This window comes from Nannospalax galili, unplaced genomic scaffold (assembly GCF_000622305.1).
Source record: "Nannospalax galili isolate Female #2095 unplaced genomic scaffold, S.galili_v1.0 scaffold1345, whole genome shotgun sequence".
NCBI classification, from domain to species: Eukaryota; Metazoa; Chordata; class Mammalia; order Rodentia; family Spalacidae; genus Nannospalax; species Nannospalax galili.
Genome location: NW_008353213.1, coordinates 82,690 through 91,533, shown reverse-complemented (window position 1 = coordinate 91,533; position 8,844 = coordinate 82,690). Strand labels below are relative to the sequence as shown.

Genomic DNA, 8,844 nt, shown 5'->3' with positions numbered 1-8,844 from the left:
GTAATCATTTTCCAATTGTTCCTTTGCTAGGGTCAGGACCTGCTGTTCCAGTGAATGAACTTGCACTGAGGGACACCTGGCTGGAAATGCTTGAGCCCATAGGACTAAATGTATATAGCAGAATAACTGAAATATGGTCAGGGTGTTATGGGAGACTGTGAGGGGGAAGGGCAGTCTAAATTAGACTAAAACATATTACATGAAATTCACGAAATCTCAATATTTTTTTTGAAAAGAAAATAAATGTCCAATGAAAGAAGTGTAGTTTGACAAAAATGTGGCAGTTTCCAGTCATTGCCCCAGAAGAAAAGCATTAAAAAATAAAATCATGCCACTATTTTGTCTCTGTCTCTCTCTGTTTCTGTCTCTGTCTCTCTCTCTCTTTCTCTCTCTCTCCCTCCCTCCCTCTGCAACCTAGGTTTTGACAGGAAACTGTATAACAGCTCACTCAATACCATTCTGCCTAGAAGCATTTGCAGTTGGGCATTAAGATAGCATCTATGAAATGAAAGGATAAGCAGGTGAGGACATCACCTGACATTAGGATAGAATGGATGGCTGATGCTTTGTCTACTGACCGCAGAAAGTCCACTATAAACTAATGCTGAAGAGATGATTCATAGACTCAAGTCTAGAAGTAGAATTCTGAGTCAGAGCACTGATTTCTTTCAGCGTCCTGTGTTGCCAGGGTACACGGTTGTGCCACAGGACAGCACCGTGTTGGCATAAAGGTCCTTGAGGATGTCGACGTCACAATTCATGATGGAACTGAAGGTGGTTTCGTGGCTACTGCAGGATTCCATGCCAGGATGGATGACAGGAAGAGAGTGCTTCGGGACAACGGAAGTACTCGCTGTCAAGGCCAATCCAGCAGCTCATAGCTGTTCTCCAGGGAGGAGGAAGATGCAGCCTGTGCCTTCTCTTCAGTGACGTCCAGGACTAGGTAGCACACAACTTGATAACATGCAAAATTTGGTGACTCCAGAGGTGGTGAAGCTGTAGCCACACTCAGTCAGGATTCTCATAAGGTAGTCTGTCAGTCCGGTTCAGCCAGGTCCAGACACAGATAGTATGTGGGTGAGCACTGCCCTCATAGATGGGCACAGTGTAGGTGACCCTGTCAAAGGAGTTCATCACGATGCAAATTGTAGGGCCAGATGCGTAGAGGGACAGCACAGTCTGGATAGTTATGCACATCACTAGGGTACTGAAGGTCTCAGAGATGCTCTGGGTCATCTTTTCACGATTGGCCATGGGGTTCAGAGGGCCATCAGTGAGCAGCACTGGGTGCATGTCAGAGGCCCCCAGGAGGTATGGTGCCAGATCTTTTCCATGTTGCCCCAAATGGTGAATACCATGCCTGATGGTGCGGCACTTCAGGGTCAGGATGCCTCTTTTGCTCTGAGCCTTCTCATCCACATAGGAGTCCTGTGACCCATTCTTCTCAGAGCCCAAGATTGAAGGAAGACAGACTGGGGAGCATCATTGTCCACAAAGAATCCAGCTTTGTACATACCAGAGTCATTGTTGGCAATGAGTGCAACGATAAAGTCATCCATGCCAAACTGTGTGGTAGGTGTGGATCAGCAGAGGAGCAGAAGCAAGGGGCCTGTGCCCAGGGGGTAGACTTGGACTCACTAGTCACAATATCATTCTTTTTGTAAAATTAAAATAATTTATTTATTGTGTGTGTGAGTGTATTAGCCAACATGTGTGTAAGTGCACCTTTGTCATAAATGCAATGCCCTAGGCAGTCAGAAGTGGGCTTCAGATTCCCTGAAACTGAAGATTACAGATGGTATCCCCATGGGGGTGCTGGGAATCAGAGCAGGGTCCTCTGTAAGAGCAACCAGTGCCCTTAACCATTGAGCCATTTCTCCAGCACCACCCCCAGAACCAATCTTTTTTTTCTTTTTTGTTTTTTTGAGGCAGGTTCTCCCTGTAGCCCCAGCTGTCCTGGAACTCACTGCGTAGACCAGGCTGGCCTTGAACTCACCATTCTTAAGGATACATAAATGGATGACTATTCTTTGTAAATGTACTCTTCACAGTGTGTCAATTGGTAAAACTTTCAGATCTCCCTTTATAGCCTCAGTGCTGCATTTCACAGTGAAGAGATTCAGTCATCAGATGATGGGTGTGGTCTGTCCATGGATCAGTGTGTGCCAGGGCCAGATTTGAATGCAGGATTATCTGAGTGTAAGTATGTTCATGTTCTTTCTATCCAGTGATGAACCATATCTTGTAAAATGGGAGACAGGAGAAAACAGAATGCTTCTGAATTCACAAATTCTTCTACCTCTGCACTGTGCCATATTTACCCTATCTGAAATGGGCTGAAACGTTCACACTCTCTAATTGATTTTATTTCAATTGAGATGCAGGGGGTAATGGAAATTTTCTCACATGATTTATTTTCTTTTCCATTGCCCTGGATCTCTCTGTCCCTCTACTGTTTTGTATTATAAATTCATTTTTTATCCTAATACGGAAATAAATGTACAAACCATAATTAACAATTTCCCTCCCCACCAGCATCTGGTACTGAAACTCTCAATACCAGATTATCAAGAGACAAAAAGTTCAAATCAAGAGAATGTCTATCTGTGATCTCAGGTGTTAGCTGTCCTCATCCTGTGTTCCATGTCTTAAGCTAAAACTGACAACAGATGTTTGGGAGATCACAGGACAAGCACTCATGGAGGAAACACCCTCCATTCCATGTCCTCAGTTTTCTATTGCTACTTCCAAAACTGATCTTTTTTATTGTTTTTAAACACATAGTTCTTCCATCCATGGCAATGTCACAGGCACCACCTGTCGGGAACAAGATTCCAGAACATTAGGTCACATCTACCTTGTCAGGTAAGAGTCTGGAATTATAGCTGCATACCATTACCATGAAAGAGTTAATGAATTTGTTTTAAACTCACTTCTCACTCTTCCAAATAATAAATTTAGTCTTGACCTCTAAATTTCATTTATCTCTAAGATCTGTGGGTGGGTTTCTCATTTTAATATATTTGCAGTAATAGATCCTGTCAGTTATTCTGAGCTGATGAGATAAATTCATTTTCTCTGTAAAAGTGTCATCTGCCTTAGATTAGATTCTGTGCAAGAACTAAATGGTTTTTGCTTAATTTCAACAAGACACCTGAAACCAATTCACTCTTTGGCACTGCCTATCTCAGATCTACCATTATGCAACCTTAGTTTTCAAAGTCTGAATAAGAACCATGAGAGATCAGTCAGATTGCTGTAGGACAAGCCCGCAAACCATTTACCTTCCTATTTAATTTTTCTCAAAGGAGTTATAGTCCTTTTTATTTGGATATAAGAAATCAATTTTAAAGTGTCAAGAAAACAAACGTTCTCATAATGTTGTCTCCAACATTAATGCCAAATGGGTCAAAATTCTTCATGACATAGAAGTTGCAAGTATGTGCTTGTTTTGCCTTTAGAAATAAAAGGTGGTCCTTTTTCCCTTTTGTTAATAATCAAATTACCTATGCCAGAAATCATAAATATTTCAAACTTGGGTTAAAATCACTGTCACCTTTTTAGCGGAAGAGTGAAAAATAATCAATTCAAATCCACAAACCAGTGATTTTATTTTGAAGAAAAACAAACTTCTTGATTTGATGAAAAGAAAAAACTAAGACAGACAGAAACACAAACCATATCAAACAATAGTTTTTTGATTCACAATTTCATGCTATTCACAGTTTTGGGAGTTACTACCCAATTATTTGAGGATTGTCCTGTATCATCTTGTCTGTATTTTTTATGGGTGTCATTTTGTTGTTGTTGTTGTCGTTGTTTTGCTTTGATTATTTTAGAATAAGTGCAGCATAGAATGTGATTGAGTATAGAATTAATTTCAGGCCCAGTCTTGTCAATCTCCATATCCGTTTATCTGGAAGTTTCTCAGGTTATGTGGTGTTGTGTGTTGAATATGGTTTACTGAAGAAAAACTTATTATTCTTTCCCTTAAAAATGGTCTTATAACTTCTTACTTAGTAATTATACATTATGATTAATAATATCACCAGAGTCCACTCCACTGACTCGAATTATAACACACCCCACCAGGGAAGCAAATGTGCAAAGCTGGGCTGCCCAGCTGCTTTTACTAGTCGTGACTCCACCTGCAAATTTCCTCAGAGACACAGTGGAGATTGTGAAGTCATTGGATTGTGACACAAGGGTCATTGGATTGTGACACAAGAGACTTATGTGTATCTTTATTTCTTTCTCTTCAGATCCAGAAGCACAGACCTGACAACAGACTGGGGTGGGCATCAGTACCTCAAGTCTGTGCTATCAGGACTGAATCTCAGTGACATAGAACTGTGGAGCTCGTACTTTCAGTGACAGAGAGTTCTTGCTACTAAACCAGAAAAAATGGTATCCTCTATTTCTAATACCAATTTTCCTGACCACTTGACAGGCCCTAACTAAACCACTTTTTTGCTGTACTGTGAACTCATTTTCCAAGCCACTTCTACCAAAACATTCCTGTTTTTGTCAATACCAAGGTGTATTTGTTAAATGCTCCATACAGGCAGAGGCACTCAGAGAAGCAGCTGGGGCAAACCAGCCTCAAACTTTGGCTTCTCTGGGGAGTTATGAATGGCATCCCTGTGGGAGGATACTCATCATACTGATGGTAACAAGTTGCCATATCTTCAGATTATAGGTGGTTGATGGGGAGGAAATAGTATGTTCCTGATCCGTTGACCCAGAGTCTGGGTGTGACAACAGATTGGAAACTGGATATATATTAGTTCAGGAGCTTTGGGATTTTCCTTGATTTCTGTTAGTACCATGCTAAAGTAGTGTAAATATTTTGACCTGTCTCGAAAGTGATGGTAACTCTGTATCTTCAAGTGATGGAGACAAGGAGGATAGAGACTGGGTCATCTGGATGACACATTTTTCACATGTGGTTGGAAAAAAATATGATCTGTTACACCTGTGACAAAAAATAGCATGAAGAATTCTACAATGAGGAATTGTGACCACAGTGGTTTAAGTAAATCTCCATTGCTGTCCTTCTTTACCTAGGATCCCGAGTAACAGGAACACGGGGAAGTGAGTGGGGACATTCATGTCATGTGCTGTGACTGAGAATGTGTCTTGAGTGTACTATAACTAGCACTTAAGGAAACATTTGAAATATTAAAATGAGGAGATTATAGAGGACTTAACCCAGGATTTCTGCTATCCTTATAAAATGAAAACATTGGGTTTTAGAGACACTGGGGGGAAAAAGCATCAAATGTCTCAGAAAATGGTCATCTACAGACCAATGAGAGTGAATAAGACTGTCAAAGATGCCAAAGATACACTGATCTCTGTCAAAGTGTGCACAATAATGACATAATACATCAGTGATGCTCGAGTCCATATTTTCTTAGTCTTTGTTTTTGTAATACTAGAAAATCAGAAACAATTAATTGTTCAATACTAACGTGAAATAAGAAAAAAACATACTTTAAAAAAAATTCATTCTGGAGGCCGAGCATGGTGGCGCAGAGGCAGGCAGATCTCTGTGAGTTCAAGGCCAGCCTGGTCTACATAGTGAGTTACAGCTGAGACTACAGGGAGACTCTGTCTCAAAAAGACCAAAAAAAAAAATTCATTCTGTAAAGTAACTGGTGCACCATCTTCAAAACAAAATGACCTTAACACAAAGGAAAAGTTGCTCAGTTTTTCTGGACAGGAGACTCCAGAGATCTTAAAAAGAGCACATGGTGAGTGTGGATCCATTTGGAACAAGAATCAGAAACACTTTGCCCTGATTTAAATAGGTGCGGTGACTAAAGGGAACACTGAATATAGTAATCCATTGGATGTTCTCAGCTTCTTGACAGTGGACAAGCTCGTGATGCCTTGGCTTCCGAGTCATGACGAACTATCACTTAGATCTCTTGGTAAAACAAACCCTTTTATCTTGCTTGCATCAGAGGTTTTTATTCCAGCCCTAGGAAAAGAAAAAGTGACAAGAAATTTTGCAGATAAGAGGCACTGTTCTTGTGATAAATGTGATAATGTAGTTCTGGGACCATTAGGAATGTTTTATAAATGGAATGCAGAAGAGTTTACAACATAACAGACCAGTACGGTGGGAAGACAGTAATGCTGAGAAAAACATACAGTGGAGGTCAGGCTCATGAGCTCTCAGAGGAGAATAAAGATTCTATCAAGCACTGGGCTTGTGGCCATTCATTTGACATTTTTGCCATGAATCTAACTTTCATTCTGCCTGTGTCCTAAGAATCTGAATGAAGTTTAATTTTTTAAAAAGTTGACTAACTTTTTTGAGAGATTAAATTTAAAAATAGGAGAGCATTAAGTCTGGTGTCAAGATGGCAACTGTGATTATTAAGGAGTTCGGTATCACTAAAGTGAATCCTCCTATGCTGCTCTGTGATAATAGGAAAAGTATCCTGAGGGACAATCCCACCACTGGAGGCTCTGCCGTGTAAAATTCCAAATTCATTTCTAGGAGGAAACCTTCAGTTTACAGGCATTCATGCTCCTTGAATATAACTGCCTATAAAAATGTTTTCCCATGGTCAGCACACAGAAGCTGATACAGGTTTGTTGAAAAGGGGCCAGGCTCCATCCTGAACTGGGAGCAGAACTTGGTGGCATGAGCCATGTGGTGCTGGTTTTGAAGGTGTGGAGGAAGCAAGATGGACGATGTCATAAACAGCTGAAGGCAGGCAATGTGTGGCAGCATCTGATTATGTGCATCTGTAAAAGGCGGGGATATTTTGAACCAGATCTCTGGGAAGGGCTCAATTCTTGTGATTATAGGAGGAAAAAGATAAAGGTGATGAAATTAAACCTGGCCCTGGCCCTTGTGGGGTAGGTATATAGGCTTTAGAGAATTTCAGAATAGATAATCTTCTCAAGGCCTTGCAAAAAAAATTGGTGTGGTCAAGTTTCTAAACTTCTCAGCAGGCACCATAGCAAGTCTCTCATTTTGGAAGAGGAAACTGAAAATTCACACTTGCTCAGATTCATACCTTAGGTACTTTCAGGGTAGGAAAACAGGTAAAAGAATTTTCTTATTATCAAATGAAAAATCACGTCTTATGACTTTTCTTCCCATATAGATTCTTTCTTGTCATGGGTGAAACCTCAGAATGAGAACTGATTCCCAATATATTCATCTAGAGGTCATGATATTTTTAACCTGAACAGAAGATTGGACCGCACTCGGGCATTTATGTGGAATTTATTCATGACTCCTGATGAGACTGCTTCTATGGTAAGATAATTTGACTTGGACTTAGAGAAAAGTGTCTTTTATTTGAGTGCATTTTTCTCTACATATTTTCATTATTTGATCAACTTTATGTCCTCTATTAACATGAAGTTCATTTCTGATTCTGCTCCCAGAAGCTCAATACTTGCTTCCAGAAGTGTACTCTGTCTGGGGTAGCCTTGCTGGGACATAGTGTGGACATTTTTCATATATCAGAATTTTAAGAATGAGGATTGTAGTGTACATTCCCTCTCAGTGTGGAAGACAACAAACATCAATGTGTATGGATTGTATTTTAGTCATTTATCCACTTGTCACAATCTTAAATACTTTGGATGCAATTTGTATGATGACATACATTTATGTAAAAATATTGGAATACCTTCCTTATGTTTTCATGTTTTACTGGAACCTACAGTGCTGTGTGTTTTCATCTCTCTGTGGCTGTAGAAGGAAGCATCTTTTTCAAAGATTAATCACAGTCACTTATGTAAGCTGGCTCCATTAAAGGGCATGGCATATCCTCAGTCACTGCCCCTTCGGATGTTATCAAGACTACATAATTCCAAACCTGGTTCTATGATAGAGGATTTGGAGCTCAGATTTCCTATCTGCACTCCTTGGTGTACAGTCTGGTGATGCAGTTTTCTGCTTCCATGAGTAGGACACTCACTGGGGGCCTATACTGTGGAAAACCTTTAAACACTGTCCTTTCATGTAAAGTCAGTCCTTCGGTTCAGCTCTCAGAGAAGATCCAAGATAAGTTATATGAAAATGATGAGGATGCTGGAAGGAGTGTGAAGGACTGTGAAGGAATTCTCATATGTTTCTAACCTTAAGAGTATTTTGCAGATTACCACTCCAGACAAAATACACTGTGAAAGATCAGAAAAAATCTCTTTCTACAAAATGACCATCCTAACAAAACAACTTGGAGTTTCAGTGCAATGTCAATAAAATTCTCATGGTATTATTCACTGATATAGAGAGGGACATACTAAAATTCATATGGAATCAGTAAAAACCCTTGATAACCAAAGCAAGATAAGTGGTTAAGTGTCCCTATAGGCTCCAAGTATTTGGACATTTTCTGCCCATTTGGTGACACTGAATTGGAAGGTTTTCAGAGGTGTGACTTTGCTGGAAGAAGGTCATCACATCCCTGGGAGTAGAATTTGAAGTTCATAAGCCTTGCCAGTTTTCCAGATTTCCTATCTCTCTCTGCTTCATGTGTCTGGTTGAAGATGTGATTGTTTGGCTTCCTGCTCTGGCTATATCTGCAACCATGACTCCTAGTAATTGTGGCCTCCAGACCCTCTGTAACTATGATTCAAATAAACTCTTCCTTCTTTAAGTTGCCTTGGTTGCAATGGAAAAGTAATCAGTTTAAAAGATCAATGCTGGACAGATTATCACACTACATTTCAAACAATATTACAGAGTTAGACTAATAAAAGGAACATGTTACTGGCATAAAACATATATGTAAATCAATAGAAAACCCAAACTGAGGACCCAAACAGGAATGCATATTATTATAAACCACTTGCTAGTTACTAAGTTTT

At 40.0% G+C, this 8,844-nt stretch overlaps 1 pseudogene; it reads right to left on the bottom strand.

Moving 5' to 3' along the window:
- Positions 1-668: 668 nt before the first annotated feature.
- Positions 669-1,559, bottom strand: LOC103747910 (annotated as a pseudogene).
- Positions 1,560-8,844: the final 7,285 nt, after the last annotated feature.